The sequence below is a fragment of the Salmo salar genome, chromosome 03 (genome assembly GCF_965601325.2).
Source record: "Salmo salar chromosome 03, fSalSal1, whole genome shotgun sequence".
In the NCBI taxonomy this organism is placed as follows: Eukaryota; Metazoa; Chordata; class Actinopteri; order Salmoniformes; family Salmonidae; genus Salmo; species Salmo salar.
Genome location: NC_138293.1, coordinates 8,594,677 through 8,612,252, shown reverse-complemented (window position 1 = coordinate 8,612,252; position 17,576 = coordinate 8,594,677).

Sequence of the window (17,576 nt, the reverse complement as noted above, 5' to 3'; positions counted from 1 at the left end):
TCAAATACTTATTTCCCTCATTAAAATGCAAATCAATTTATAACATTTTTGACATGCGTTTTTCTGGATATTTGTGTTGTTATTCTGTCTCTCACTGTTCAAATAAACCTACCATTAAAATTATAGACGGATCCTTTCTTTGTCCTTGGGCAAACGTACAAAATCAGCAGGGGATCAAATACTTTTTTCCCTCACTGTATGGGCTGGCTCCCAACCAAGGATCCCATCTGGGCAGGCTCCCAAACAAGGATGGTCAGGGTGCACCACCAGGCCTCTGTTCTCCAGGAGTGTGATGACATTGACCACATTTTTTTGCTATTCTTGGTTGCTGTATTGCCAGTGAAAGTTAGGTACAAATTCTAATTCACACATTTTTTTAGATCTGTGGTGTTTTGCTTTGGGACTCGTTTCGCTGTGCTGGCTGTTAGACGCAGCATCCTAGCATCATGCCATAGCTGTAAAGCACTTTGGCTCATGGTTTCTTCCATCAATGCAGCTGCTTGTACGGGGGATCATTTGATGTAGGCCTCATAAAACATTGTGCACTTCCTACAGGTTAGTGTTGTGCTGTGTTCAGTGTGACACAGTGTGTTCGTGTGGGCTGAATCATGTTGGCTTGGGCCTGCCTTGCTGCTGCTGCCTACATCTGCTCTGTAACTTAGCTGAAGAAGATCATTTGCCTGGAGCCGAAATAGTGGGGCCATTACCGAGGAGTTGATGTGGCTTGTGAACTCTGCATGGTTCCTAAAAAGTCGGGGGGAGGTTGTGGAATCGTCCTGTGACGACGTTGATGGGCCTAGTGAAATGGCGCCAGAGAAGGCAGACGTTTTACGTGTCCCCAATCGATTGTGTTTTTTTGTTTGTTTATTTGCATTTTTTGTAACTTATTTTGTCCATAATGTTGCCGCTACCGTCTCTTATGACTGAAAATAACTTCTGGACATCAGGACTGCGATTACTCACCACGGACTGGCAGAATCCTTTTTTTCCTTTAACCTCTGGGCGGGCACATCCAGCGAAAAATCCTATCGCCATTAGCATAACGAAATTTTATATATATATTTTTTTTTCAAATGTAGGACTATGTTATATCGTTTTATAGATACACCTCTCCTGAATCGGACCACGTTGTCCGATTTCAAAAAGGCTTTACAGCAAAAGCAAAACATTAGATTATGTTAGAGGAGTATATCGTAAAAGTAGCCACATAGCCATTTTCCGACCAACCACATGCATCACAAATAACCAAAAAACAGCTAAATGCAGCACTAACCTTTGACAATTTTCATCAGATGACACTCCTAGGGTATCATGTTACACAATACATGCATTCTTTTGTTCGATAAAGTTCATATTTATATATAAAAACAGCATTTTACATCGGTACGTGACGTTGACTAACTATTTTCCCTCAAATGCATCAGGTGAAACAGCGCTACAATTTACAAAATTACTATTCGAAAACATTTTTAAAATGTAATATTGTCATTCTAAGATTTATAGATGAATATCTCTTGAAAGCACCTGTAATGCCAGATTTAAAAAGAACTTTACTGGGTAATCACACTTTGCGATAAAAGGGGATGCGATACTCAGAAAAATAGGCTACCGTTACAGGTCAGCGCCATCTTGGAACAATCGCATATCAAATCTAGTCTTGTATACTATTGTCAATAATCCCTTACCTTTGATTATCTTCATCAGAAAGCACTTCCAGGAATCCCAGGTCCACAACAAATGTATTTTCGTTCGAAAAAGTTAACCCTTTACGTCCCAATTGCTTGTTCTTGTTAGCGCGTTCTGAAGGATGCTCCAAAAGTTCCGTCGGCCGCGGGACTCCTCTTTCAATAAAATGCATTTTTTTTTATTTAGGTTTGTTCAAACATGTCAAACGTTGTATAACATAAATCTTTAGGGCCTTTTTCAACCAGAGATCCAATAAGATTCAAGGGGGACGATTGCATTGTCTTTCTAAAAGTTTCGAAAGTGGAGGGTAGCCAGGGGCGCCGGCGTCATAATGGTGATGGCCCTCCTCATGTGACCACTTTCCACAGCCTCTCATTCTGTCAGTTTTCACAGTAGGAGACTCAAACCACTTTGTAAAGACTGGGGACATCTAGTGGAAGCAATAGGAAGTGCTCAATGAACCATTGCTCACGGTGTGATTTATAGGCAAAGTGATGAAGTTGAGTCCGCAATTCAGAATTCCACATCCTGTTACGATCGGTCTCGGGGTTTTGACTGCCATATGAGTTATGTTATATTCACAGACACCATTCAAACAGTTTTAGAAACTTTAGGGTGTTTTCTATCCACAAGTATTAATTATATGCATATCCTAGCTTCTGAGTTTGAGTAGGAGGCCGTTTAAAATGGGCACCATTTTTTTTCAAAAATCGCTGTAGCGCCCCCTATCCTAGGCGACCGTCAAGAGGTTAACGAGTCTGACGAGCCCAACGCGAATGATATACTGCTTTCCCAGGAACAGGTCCAGATCCCTGTGATTTGCGTGAAGAGGAAGCGGAGAAAAAGGGGCCAAAGGGCGGGCTCCCTTCTGAGAATTCATAGGCGATCGAATAAACCCCCACTTCCTTCCATTGTGCTAGCAAATGTGCACTCTTTGGAGAATAAAATAGATGACCTACGCGCAAGATTAAACTACCAACGGGACATTCAAAACTGTAATATCTTATGCTTCACGGAGTCGAGGCTGAACGACGACACTATCAACATACAGCTGGCTGGTTATACGCTGTACCGGCAGGATAGAACAGCGGCGTCTGGTATGACAAGGGGCGGCGGACTATATACTTCTGTAAATAACAGCTGGTGCACGATATCTAAGGAAGTCTCTAGCTATTGCTCACCTGAGGTAGAGTATCTCATGATAAGCTGTAGACCACACTATCTATCTAGAGAGTTTTCATCTGTATTTTTCGTAGCTGTTTACATACCACCACAGTCAGAGGCTGGCACTAAGACAGCATTGAATGAGCTGTATTCCGCCATAAGCAAACAAGAAAACGCTCACCCGGAGGCGGCGCTCCTAGTAGCTGGGGACTTTAATGCATGGAAACTTAAATCAGTTTTACCATATTTCTATCAGCATGTTAAATGTGCAACCAGAGGGAAAAAACTCCAGACCACCTTTACTCTGCATACAAAGCTCTCCCTCGCCATCCATTTGGCAAATCTGACGATAATTCTATCCTGATTCCTGCTTACAAGCAAAAATTTAAGCAGGAAGCACCAGTGACTAGATCAATAAAAAAAGTGGTCAGATGAAGCAGATGCTAAGCTACAGGACTGTTTTGCTAGCACAGATGGGAATATGTTCTGGGATTCCTCCGATGGTATTGAGGAGTACACCATATCAGTCATTGGCTTCATCAATAAGTGCATCGATGACGTCGTCCCCACAGTGACCGTACGTATATACCCCAACCAGAAGCCACGGATACAGGCAACATCTGCACTGAGCTAAAGGCTAGAGCTGCTGCTTTCAAGGAGCGGGACTCTAACCCGGAAGCTTATAAGAAATCCCGCTATGCCCTCTGACGAACCATCAACGAGGCAAGCATCAATACAGGACTAAGATCGAATCGTACTACACCGGCTCTGACGCTCGTCAGATGTGGCAGGGCTTGCAAACCATTACAGACTACAAAGGGAAGCACAGCCGAGAGCTGCCCAGTGACATGAGCCTCCTAGACGAGCTAAACTACTTCTATGCTCGCTTCAAGGCAAATGGCACTGAAACATGCATGAGAGCACCAGCTGTTCTGGAAGACTGTGATCATGCTCTCCGCAGCCAATGTGAGTAAGACCTTTAAACAGGTCAACATTCACAAGGCCGCAGGGCTAGGCGGATTACCAGGATGTGTACTGTGAGCATGCGCTGACCAACTGGCAAGTGTCTTCACTGACATTTTCAACCCTGTCCAGGTCTGTAATACCAACATGTTTTTAGCAGACCACCATAGTCCCTGTGCCCAAGAACACTAAGGTAACCTGCCTAAATGACTACCGACCTGTAGCACTAACGTCTGTAGCCATGAAGTGCTTTGAAAGGCTGGTCATGGCTCACATCAACACCATTATCCCAGAAACCCTAGATCCACTCCAATTTGCATACCGCCCCAACATATCCACAGATGATGCAATCTCTATTGCACTCCACACTGCCCTTTCCCACCTGGACAAAAGGAACACCTATGTGAGAATGCTATTCATTGACTACAGCTCAGTGTTCAACACCATAGTGCCCTCAAAGCTCATCAATAAACTAAGGACCCTGGGACTAAACACCTCCCTCTGCAACTGGATCCTGGACTTCCTGATGGGCCGCCCCCAGGTGGTAAGGGTAGGTAACAACACATCCGCCAGGCTGATCCTCAACACAGGGGCCCCTCAGGGGTGCGTGCTCAGTCCCCTTCTATACTCCCTGTTCACTCATGACTGCACGACCAGGCACGACTCCAACACCATCATTAAGTTTGCTGATGACACAACAGTGGTAGGCCTGATCAACAACAACGACGAGACCGCCTATAGGTGAAGGTCAGAGACTTGGCCATGTGGTGCCAGGACAACAACCTCTCCCTCAACGTGATCAAGACAAAGGAGATGATTGTGGACTACAGGAAAAAGAAGACAGAGCACGCCCCCATTCTCATCGACAGGGCTGCAGTGGAGCAGGTTGAGAGCTTCAAGTTCCTTGGTGTCCACATCACCAACAAACTTACATGGTCCAAGCACACCAAGACAGTCGTGAAGAGGGCACAACAAAACATATTCACCCTCAGGAGACTGAAAAGATTTGGCATTGGTCCTCAGATCCTCAAAAGGTTCTACAGCTGCACCATCGAGAGCATCCTGACTGGTTGCATCACTGCCTGGTATGGCAACTGCTCGGGCTCCAACCGCAAGGCACTACAGAGGGTTTGACAATTTGGGGCCAAGCTTCCTGCCATCCAGGACCTCTACAGTGGGCTCCAAAATTACTGGCACCCCTGACTGGCAATGCACAAAAAATGCTTAAACAAATTTAAACAATATAATTATAGAGAAACTCAAAATACCAACATGTGAGAAATACAATACTTTATTAATGTTTCAATGGAACCAACCAAAATAATTTATTGATTTAATTAAAAATCAATTTCCTCCAAATCAAGGTTTCACAATTAATGGCACCCTTAAAGATGATTGTAAATAACATCTACCAAAATTAAACCACATATTAATATCCACTTATTTAAGTTTATCTAAGTCTTAAGGAACTATATTGAGCCATTACATCACTTCCTGTTTCACTAGGGTATAGAAATTCACTGTCATCCAACACCATGAAGAAAACAAAAGAACTGGCAGTTCAAAAGAGACAGATTGTCGTAGACCTTCATAAATCTGGTACAAGAAGATCCACAAACGATTGAATATACCACTGAGCACTGTCAGGGCAATTATTAAAAAATGTAAAAGATATGGAACAGTTGAAAACCTCACGGGTAGAGGACGCAAATGCATTTTGCCCCCCAGGATAGGGAGGAGGATGGTGAGAGAAGCCACAAAATCCCCAAGAATCACTGAAATAATTGCAGGCCTTGGTGGAGTCTTGGGGTCACCAGGTTTCAAAAAGCACCATCAGACGCCACCTCCACAACCACAGGCTTTTTGGAAGGGTTGCCAGAGGAAAGCCCTTTCTGACCACAAGACACAGATGCAAGCGCTTGGAATTTGCCAAACCTTATTTAAATTATGACATGAAGAAGGTGCTGGTCAGATGAGACCAAAATTGAACGTTTTGGTCAGATACATCATCGGCATGTTTGGTGTCGAAACAGAGATGCATGCAAGGAGAGGCACCTCATACCCACGGAGGGGGGTCAGTGATGTTTTGGGGCTGTTTTAATTCCAGAGGTCATGGGGCACTGGTTAAATCTAGACGTTCCGCTAGCGGAACACCTGCTCCAATATCCAATGATAGGCGTGGCGCGAATTACAAATTCCTCAAAAATACAAAAACTTCAATTTTTCAAACATATGACTATTTCACAGCATTTTAAAGACAAGACTCTCCTTTATCTAACCACACTGTCCGATTTCAAAAAGGCTTTACAGCGAAAGCAAAACATTAGATTATGTCAGCAGAGTACCCAGCCAGAAATAATCAGACACCCATTTTTCAAGCTAGCATATAATGTCACAAAAACCCAGAAGACAGCTAAATGCAGCACTAACCTTTGATGATCTTCTTCAGATGACACACCTAGGACATTATGTTATACAATACATGCATGTTTTGTTCAATCAAGTTCATATTTATATCAAAAAACAGCTTTTTACATTAGCATGTGACGTTCAGAACTAGCATACCCCCCGCAAACTTCCGGGGAATTTACTAACAATTTACTAAATTACTCACGATAAACGTTCACAAAAAGCATAACAATTATTTTAAGAATTATAGATACAGAACTCCTCTATGCACTCGATATGTCCGATTTTAAAATAGCTTTTTGGTGAAAGCACATTTTGCAATATTATAAGTACATAGCCCAGCCATCACGGGCTAGCTATTTAGACACCCGGCAAGTTTAGCCTTCACCAAAATCAGATTTGTTATAACAAAAATGTTATTACCTTTGTTGTCTTCGTCAGAATGCACTCCCAGGACTGCTACTTCAATAACAAATGTTGGTTTGGTCCCAAATAATCCATCGTTATATCCGAATAGCGGCGTTTGTTCGTGCGTTCCAGAAACTATCCGAAATGGTAAATCAGGGTCGTGCGCATGGCGCAATTCGTGACAAAAAAATTCAAAATATTCCATTACCGTACTTTGAAGCATGTCAACCGCTGTTTAAAATCAATTTTTATGCAATTTATCTCGTAAAAAAGCGATAATATTCCGACCGGGAATCTCCTTTTCGGCAAACAGAGGAAAAATCACAAAGACGGGGGCGGCCAGGGCACGCGCCTAAGCCCACAGTCCCTTGATCGGCCACTTGAGAAAGGCGATAATGTGTTTCAGCCTGGGGCTGGGATGACGACATTCAGGTTTTTCCCGGGCTCTGAGCGCCCATGGAAGACGTAGGAAGTGTCACGTTAGAGCAGAGATCCTTTGTAAAAGATAGAGATGGCAAAGAAGTTCAAGAAATGGTCAGACAGGCCACTTCCTGTAAAGGAATCTCTCAGGTTTTGACCTGCCATTTGAGTTCTGTTATACTCACAGACACCATTCAAACAGTTTTAGAAACTTTGGAGTGTTTTCTATCCAAAGCCAATAATTATATGCATATTCTAGTTACTGGGCAGGAGTAGTAACCAGATTAAATCGGGTACGTTTTTTATCCAGCCGTGAAAATACTGCCCCCTAGCCATAACAGGTTTTAAGATTGATGGCATAATGAATTCCACCAAGTATCAAGCTATTTTGGCTGACAATCTGGTTGCCTCTGCCAGAAGGCTGGGACTTGGCCGTAGGTGGACTTTCCAACAAAACAATGACCCGAAACATACCTTAAGATCCACACAGGAATGGTTCTCTGACAACAAAATCAATGTTCTGCGATGGCCATCTCAGTCGCCGGACCTCAATCCAATCAAAAACCTGTGGGCTGAGTTGAAGAGGGCAGTTGATAAGGATCTTGAAAGGATCTGCATAGAGGAATGGTCCAAAATCCCTCCAAATGTGTTCCTTAACCTTGTCAAACATTACAGGAAAAGACTCCATGCTGTTATCCTTGCCAGTGGTGGTTGCACTAAGTACTATATGAGGATTTTCAATAATTATGAAACCTTGATTTTGGTTACATTTATTTTGTATTAAATAATTGTATGATTTTGGTTGTTTCCATTGAAACATTAATAAAGTACAGTGTTTCTCACGTTGGTATTTTGAGTTTATCTCTATAATTATATTGTTTATATTTTTTTAAGAATTGTTTGTGCATTGCCAGTCAGGGGTGCCAGTAATTTTGGAGCCCACTGTATATCAGGCGGTGTCAGAGGAAGGCCCTAAAAATTGTCAAAGACTCCAGCCACCCAAGTCATAGACTGTTCTCTCTGCTACCGCATGGCAAGCGGTACCAGAGCACCAAGTCTAGGTCCAAGAGGCTTCTAAACAGCTTCTACCCCCAAAGCCATAAGACTCCTGAACAACTAATCAAATGGCTACCCAGACTATTTGCATTGCCCCTCCCCCTCTTTTACACCGTTGCTACTCTCTGTTGTTATCATCTATGCATAGTATTGAGACTTTTTCAGAACCTATATGGCCATTATACATTTCAGGATAGTCTGCAAGATGAGTGCACTCTATATGTGGGTCTGGGTCATTAGACACCATTAGACATGCACCTGTCTGGGGAGTGGACGTGACTGGTTATTTCTGTAACAGTGTTATGGCCTAATATGTACTGTTTCTATGGTTACACCTCTTGTGTCTTTTTCCAGAACATGGGTGTTCCTTTCAGAGGAGCTAGCAGAAGGACATGTCTGGTTATTTCTCTGGACTGTTGCTATGGTCCTACATGCATGCACCTGTCTTAGTCGAGAACCAGTCCTGTATTTTTTAACAATTGCTGTAGCTCTACAGTTTCCATGCCCTAAAGTGAAACCAAACTAAAAGTAGTGCAAGGCAATAAGATAACGGTGGCTAAATGCCAGAGGGGATGAGTCATATAAAGGAGTTACTGTGTGTGTGACGTAAGGAGAAATAATGTATAAGACGTGTGTGCCAAAACTAGTTGTTTTCATGAACCAGCTCGGCTTTTATTATGTTGTAATAAAAGTCTATTTGAACTCACAGGCTCCGGTATTTGAGAAATATGATTGACTGAATATTTCCACGACAATAGTCACTTTAATAACTCTACCCACAGGTACATATTACCTCAACTAACCGGTGCCCCCGCACATTGACTCTGTACCGGTACCACCCTGTATATAGTCTCGCTATTGTTATTTTACTGCTGCTCTGTAATTTCTTGTTACTTTTTTATTTCTTATTCTTATCCGTATTTTTTTAAATTTTTAAACTGCATTGTTGGTTAGTGGCTTGTAAGTCAGCATTTCAGTGTAAGGTCTACACCTGTTGTATTCGGCGCATGTGACTAATACAATTTGATTTGGATATGTGTGGTGGGGTCTGTGGTATTTAAAATGTATGTGTTTCGCCTTCCTCAGCCCTACATTCTTCCTCACAGCTGAGTTCCACTTTGCTCATCAGTGCATGCCATTCCTGTTTTGCCTTGCCTGACTGCACTCTCAACCTACATTGAAGAAAATATTATTTTGTTATTATCTAACCCAGTGTTTCCCAAACCTCTCCTGGAGTACCCATTGTCCTGCACTTTCATGTCATTTTTGTTCATTACTTTACTGACTTTCAACAGAATTGCTGCAGTATGACTACAAGAGTGTCCTGACCCTGCAATACATGAGCAACCCGCTGTCTGTATGACACGCCTTGCTAGTACCCACGTCTTGTGATGAGATGCGTCTGCTGTCTGTATGACACCTGTCGTTGATGCTAGTTCCCACACCTTGTGATGAGATGCGTGCAGGCTCTGACTCGGCTCTATGTCTGCTTTTAGGTAGACAAGGTCGTCTCCAACATCCTTCAATAACAGCCAACCAACTTTGTTACTCTGTAGGTATTGGTACGCCTCCTAACTTTTTAAGTTGCTCATCGCCTTACCATCGCAAGCTACGGATTCAACAAAGTAAATATGCTACCGTATGTGATACGAGGCCACTTCTTCACGTCATTTTCCTAACTGCCTTACCTCCCTTATCTTACCTCATTTGCACACACTGTATATAGACTTTTTCTACTGTATTATTGACTATATTTGTTTATTCCATGTGTAACTCAGTGTTGTTGTGTGTGTCGAACTGCTTTGCTTTATCTTGGCCAGGTCGCAGTTGTAAATGAGAACTTGTTCTCAACTGGCCTACCTGGGTATATAAAGGTGAAATAAAAAATAAAACCATCAATTATGGAGGGAAAAGGTCGGCTAATATTACCCTTTTTGATCTTCGTCAGGTTGTGTTCCACACATAATTATTAGTTTGGCGAGCTCTTCATGAATGAATGAAGAAACCGTTTGTTTACTTCGAACCGGAAATAATGCCCATAATTCGCGCAAGGCATCATGGGACACGGGAAACTCGTGGATAATAGAGCAAAAAATAGAATGCCTGTTTGTTTCGTTCTATTTCTACTTTAAGATGTTTTTTTCCCCCCAAGTGCAATATTTAGACGTGTGTGTGTGTGTGTGGTCACAGCGTTCTATTATAAAGGCTGTCATGGTAACAAGCGTTCTATTATAAAGCTGTCATGGTAACAAGCGTTCTATTATAAAGGCTGTCATGGTAACAAGCGTTCTATTATAAAGACTGTCTGGTAACGAGCGTTCTATTATAAAGGCTGTCATGGTAACAAGCGTTCTATTATAAAGGCTGTCATGGTAACAAGCGTTCTATTATAAAGGCTGTCATGGTAACAAGCGTTCTATTATAAAGGCTGTCATGGTAACAAGCGTTCTATTATAAAGGCTGTCATGGTAACAAGCGTTCTATTATAAAGGCTGTCATGGTAACAAGCGTTCTATTATAAAGACTGTTATGGTAACAAGCGTTCTATTATAAAGGCTGTCAAGGTAACAAGCGTTCTATTATAAAGGCTGTCATGGTAACAAGCGTTCTATTATAAAGGCTGTCAAGGTAACAAGCGTTCTATTATAAAGACTGTCTGGTAACAAGCGTTCTATTATAAAGACTGTCTGGTAACAAGCGTTCTATTATAAAGGCTGTCATGGTAACAAGCGTTCTATTATAAAGGCTGTCAAGGTAACAAGCGTTCTATTATAAAGACTGTCTGGTAACAAGCGTTCTATTATAAAGACTGTCTGGTAACAAGCGTTCTATTATAAAGACTGTCTGGTAACAAGCGTTCTATTATATAGGCTGTCATGGTAACAAGCGTTCTATTATAAACACTGTCTGGTAACAAGCGTTCTATTATAAAGGCTGTCATGGTAACAAGCATTCTATTATAAAGGCTGTCAAGGTAACAAGCGTTCTATTATAAAGGCTGTCATGGTAACAAGCGTTCTATTATAAAGACTGTCATGGTAACATGCGTTCTATTATAAAGGCTGTCAAGGTAACAAGCGTTCTATTATAAAGGCTGTCATGGTAACAAGCGTTCTATTATAAAGGCTGTCAAGGTAACAAGCGTTCTATTATAAAGACTGTCTGGTAACAAGCATTCTATTATAAAGACTGTCTGGTAACAAGCGTTCTATTATAAAGGCTGTCAAGGTAACAAGCGTTCTATTATAAAGACTGTCTGGTAACAAGCGTTCGATTATAAAGGCTGTCATGGTAACAAGCGTTCTATTATAAAGACTGTCTGGTAACAAGCGTTCGATTATAAAGGCTGTCATGGTAACAAGCGTTCTATTATAAAGGCTGTCAAGGTAACAAGCGTTCTATTATAAAGGCTGTCATGGTAACAAGCGTTCTATTATAAAGGCTGTCGCGGCTAATTGCAATATTAGTGTATTGTTTTTTCTTAAGACTTGAGTGTCATTTGCAGTAAAGTCTAGGCAACTAATAACATCGGATTTCTTAAAAAATTTTATCTGTGAGTTAGGTTCACACATCAACCACTTTTTTTATTTTACACACACAGACTGATCATGTAGATCATATTCTTTGTTATTTAATTAGTTAAAATCTGCATTTCCCCCTAGCAGGGATTTTTTTTGCATGTTTCAGTGCAACAAAAGCAACAACAAAAAAAGTGTGACCTTTTTAGGCCCTCGGCAGTTTGCATCCCTGGTGTTGTTGCCCAAGCTCCTTTTCATCACGTTGAAGCTGGAGTCTAGACATTTTAGTTTTTAGTTTTTGTGTGTATCTAAATCTTCTTGGCTCTCTTTCGTTTTGATGGTAAAACTGAACTTTTTGTTTAACAATATAATGTGCATTTCTAACGCCATCTATTTCATCTGTATCGAGAGAGTGCGAGGGAAGACAAGCAGAAGTGCCCAATGCATCTCCTGTGAACTCTGGCTGTTCAGAGAATGTTTCTCTCATCTGTCCGAATTAACTTCTTGTCTGAGACTCTTTTGGCTTTCAAAAACAGGCCTACTTTTTTACTTGTGACCTGGACACTTATAAATTGAAATTATTATATAAAAAAAATCATAGTGGTCGACGCAGGAGATCTCCGAGCAATTGTCAGGATTTCAATCATGATTCCGTTTGTTAATGTTTCTAATGCTAATTTTTTGCGATCTGCTACCACAATTGAATTGTACATTTACACCTAACTGCATGCAGTATTTATATTGTTGCTCCCCTGTCATCTGTAGTTATTTTTTCCACTGATTTTGCAGTTCTCTGCATCAGTCCTTCCTTGTGCGTCAGCAGTGTGGAAAAAGTTGTTCTGTGAGGGTGAAGGGAGTGGTGTTTCCAGGGAGAAAACTGATCTTCTGATATTTAATTTGTGGTCTTATGCTGCCATCTATTGGAATGATTTAGTAATTGCAGTTCATAATTTTTTTTTTTTAACAATCTGATTAGACCATCAAAAGTTTCTATACCTGAAGTCACTGAATAAAGTGTATATCCTTACTGAAGTAGTAATTACTCAGAATTCCTAAATGTAAAATATTTGCTAGTTCATTTTATCACTTACAACCATAAAATAAAACATTTACAGCATAACAATTAAACTGATGGGCCAAAACGCCTTTAATCTGTGGTTGACAACCTCCTTCGTCCACAGGATGAGTTCTGCCATGGCCTTTAATCTGTGGTTGACAACTTCCTTCGTCCACAGGATGAGTTCTGCCATGGCCTTTAATCTGTGGTTGACAACTTCCTTTGTCCACAGGATGAGTTCTGCACATATTTTGTCCATTACAATAACATCAAATTGATCAGAAATACTGTGTAGACATTGCTAATGTTGTAAATGACTATTGTAGCTGGAAACGGCAGATTTTTTTATGGAATATCAACATAGGTGTACAAAGGCCAATTATCAGCAGCAACCATCACTCCTGTGTTCCAATGGCACGTTGTGTTAGCTAATCCAAGTTTATCATTTTAAAAGGCTAATTGATCATTAGAAAACCCTTTTGCAATTATGTTAGCACAGGTGAAAACTGTTGTTCTGATTATAGAAACAATAAAACTGGCCTTCTTTAGACTAGTTGAGTATCTGGAGCATCGGCATTTGTGGGTTCGATTACAAGCTCAAAATGGCCAGGAACAAAGACCTTTCTTCTTATACCTGTCAGTCTATTCTTGTTCTGAGAAATGAAGGCTATTCCATGCGAAAAATTGCCAAGAAACTGAAGATCTTGTACAACGCTGTGTACTACTCCCTTACAGAACAGCGTAAACTGGCTCTAACCAGAATAGAAATAGGAGTGGGAGGCCTCGGTGCACAACTGAGTAAGAGGACAAATACAGTAGTGTCTAGTTTGAGCGTAGGTTCCAAATGTAACAACGATAAGTTGAATCTCTTAGTCTCTCCCTTTCCCTCTCTTTCTATTGAGGACTTGTGAGGTGTCTGTTTCTCAAAGGAATAGTAATACTTTGCACATGAACCACCGCTCATTTGGATAAGAAATGCAATTGATAGATTTACGCGTAGCTGTCCTTGATTGTCATCTCTCTCTGTTGAACTCGATGACTCCTATGTTGAAGTTGTCGATGGATATAAGGCTCTGGTTTCTTCACCAGAGGTCATAATGTCCTTTGTAGAGCTTCTCTGGTAGTGGAGTGGTTGTTAGAATAGGTACTTCAGATGCACCAACGGTTGTCGGAGATGGGATTCTTTCTTCCCACCTCGTGTCTTCTAGTCAAAGTTCTTTTACATGCACAGCTGCAGACTGGGAATGTTCTGGTCTAGTCTTTATCTTATTCACTCGTGTTGAGGTTGAGAGCTTCAGAGTTTCTAACCATTTCAACATGTGGACCATGGTCTAACGTCTTTTGGTCTCAATGGTTGATTATTTAGGGTTCAGCTCCCGACCACTTTACACACCAGTAGTAACCCGGCAATGTACTGGTGTCACCATTTTCACGCATGTAGCCACCGCTCCACGCTGTCTGGTCTCATCTTTAACCATTCGTAACGTCCGGCTCACACCGCCAGTCTGCTTGGTCTTAGAGTTTGTAACGTTCAGCTCTCGCTATACATCGGCTGGTCTAATGTAAATTTCGTTAGCAAGGCTTTTATCCTCGGATAAAAAGGGGCCGTTCCATTATGCCGACACAATGTCTGTGCTCACTTGGGTGTGGTTACTGACTGGGCACAAGTTTATATGAAAAACAATTATCCAATTTAGAAGGCTAAAATCACATTGCTACCTTCACAAGTATTCTCATATTTAATTATATTTTATACATTCAGTTGTAAAGTTGATACATAGAATGCGTACACTTTCAGAGTTAGTTTGTTATATGATCCTTAATGACATCACAAAATAATAAACAATATGACAGGATTATTCTTTAGATCCCCACGGACCATTCTTAACATTCCTATTTCATGTTCCCAAAGGTTTTGAGAATGACACAAATATAAATTTTCACCAAGTCTGCTGCCTCAGTTTGTATGATGGCAATTTGCATATATTCCAGAATGTTATGAAGAGTGATCAGATGAATTGCAATTAATTGCAAAGTCCCTCTTTGCCATGCAAATGAACTGAATCCTCAAAAAACATTTCCCCTGCATTTCAGCCCTGCCACAAAAGGACCAGCTGACATCATGTCAGTGATTCTCTCGTTAACACAGGTGTGAGTGTTGACAAGGACAAGCCTGGAGATCACTCTGTCATGCTGATTGAGTTTGAATAACAGACTGGATGCTTCAAAAGGAGGGTGGTGCTTGGAATCATTGTTCTTCCTCTGTCAACCATGGTTACCTTCAAGGAAACATGTGCCATCATCATTGCTTTGCACAAAAAGGGCTTCACAGGCAAGGATATTGCTGCCAATAAGATTGCACCTAAATCAACCATTTATTGGATCAAGAACTTCAAGGAGAGTGGTTCAATTCTTGTGAAGAAGGCTTCAGGGCGCCCAAGAAAGTCCAGCAAGCGCCAGGAACGTCTCCTAATGTTGATTCATTTACATTTACATTTAAGTCATTTAGCAGACGCTCTTATCCAGAGCGACTTACAAATTGGTGGATTCACCTTATGATATCCCCTGCGGGATTGGGGCACCACCAGTACAGAGCTTGCTCAGGAATGGCAGCAGGCAGGTATGAGTGCATCTGCACGCACAGTGAGGTGAAGGGCAGCAAAGAAGCAACTTCTCTCCAGGAAAAACATCAGGGACAGACTGATATTCTGCAAAAGGTACAGGGATTGGACTGCTGAGGACTGGGGTAAAGTCATTTGCTCTGATGAATACCCTTTCCAATTGTTTGGGGCATCCAGAAAAAGCTTGTCCGGAGATGACAAGGTGAGCGCTACCATAAGTCCTGTGTCATGCCAACAGTAAAGCATCCCGAGACCATTCATGTGTGGGGTTGCTTCTCAGCCAAGGGAGTGGGCTCACTCACAATTTTGCCTAAGAACACAGCCATGAATAGAGAATGGTACCAACACATCCTCCGAGAGCAACTTCTCCCAACCATCCAGGAACAGTTTGGTGACAAACAATGCATTTTCCAGCATGATGGAGCACCTTGCCATAAGGCAAAAGTGATAACTAAGTGGCTCGAGGGAAAAAAACGTCGATATTTTGGGTCCATGGCCAGGAAACTCCCCAGACCTTAATCCCATTGAGAACTTGTGGTCAATCCTCAAGAGGTGGGTGGACAAACAAAAACCCACAAATTCTGACAAACTCCAAGCATTTGATTATGCAAGAATGGGCTGCCATCAGTCAGGATGTGGCCCAGAAGTTAATTGACAGCATGCCAGGGCAGATTGCAGAGGTCTTGAAAAAGAAGGGTCAACACTGCAAATATTGACTCTTTGCATCAACTTCATGTAATTGTCAATAAAAGCCTTTGACACTTATGAAATGCTTGTAAATATACTTCAGTATTCCATAGTAACATCTGACAAAAATATCTAAATACATAAAGATTTTATGAATTGTTCAGCAGTCTTATGGCTTGGGGGTAGAAGCTGTTGAGGAGCCTTTTGGCCCTGGACTTGGCGCTCCGGTACCGCTTGTCGTGCCGTAGCAGAAAAAACAGTCAATACCTTGGTTGACTGAAGTCTCTGACAATCCTCTGACACCGCCTATTATATACAGTTGAAGTCGGAAGTTTACATACACTTAGGTTGGAGTCATTAAAACTTGTTTTTCAACCACTCCACAAATTTCTTGTTAACAAGCTATAGTTTTGGCAAGTCGGTTAGGACATCTACTTTGTGCATGACACAAGTAATTTTTCCAACAATTGCTTACAGACAGATTATTTCACTTATAATTCACTGTATCACAATTCCAGTGGGTCAGAACTTTACATACACTAAGTTGACTGTGCCTTTAAACAGCTTGGAAAATTCCAGAAAATTATGTCAGGGCTTTAGAAGCTTCTGATGAGCAAATTGACATCATTTGAGTCAATTGAAGGTGTACCTGTGGATGTATTCAAGGCCTACCTTCAAACTCAGTGCCTCTTTGCTTGACGCTTGACATCATGGGAAAATCAAAAGAAATCAGCCAAGACCTCAAAAATAAAAATGGTAGACCTCCACAAGTCTGGTTCATCCTTGGGAGCAATTTCCAAACGCCTGAAGGTACCACGTTCATCTGTACAAACAATAGTACGCAAGTATAAACACCATGGGACCATGCAGCCGTCATACCACTCAGGAAGGAGACATGTTCTGTCTCCTAGAGATGAACGTACTTTGGTGCGAAAAGTGCAAATCAATCCCAGAACAACAGCAAAGGACCTTGTGAAGATGTTGGAGGAAACGGGTACAAAAGTATCTATATCCTAGTCCTATATCGACATAACCTGAAAGGCCGCTCAGCAAGGAAGAAGCCACTGCTCCAAAACCGCCATAACAAAGCCAGACTACGGTTTGCAACTGCACATGGGGACAAAGATCGTACTTTCTGGAGAAATGTCCTCTGTTCTGATGAAACAAAAATAGAACTGTTTGCCCATAATGACCATCGTTATGTTTGGAGGAAAAAGGGGGACGCTTTCAAGCCGAAGAACACCATCCCAACCGTGAAGCATGGGTGGCAGCATCATGTTGTGGGGGTGCTTTGCTGCAGGAGGGACTGGTGCACTTCACAAAATAGATGGCTGCATGAGAAAGGAAAATGATGTGGATATATTGAAGCAACATCTCAAGACATCAGTCAGGAAGTTAAGGCTTGGTCACAAATGGGTCAGCCAAATGGACAATGACCCCAAGCATACTTCCAAAGTTGTGGCAAAATGGCTTAAGGACAACAAAGTCAAGGTATTGGAGTGGCCATCACAAAGCCCTGACCTCCACCCTATAGAAAATTTGTGGGCAGAACTGAAAAAGTGTGTGCGAGCATGGAGGCCTACAAAT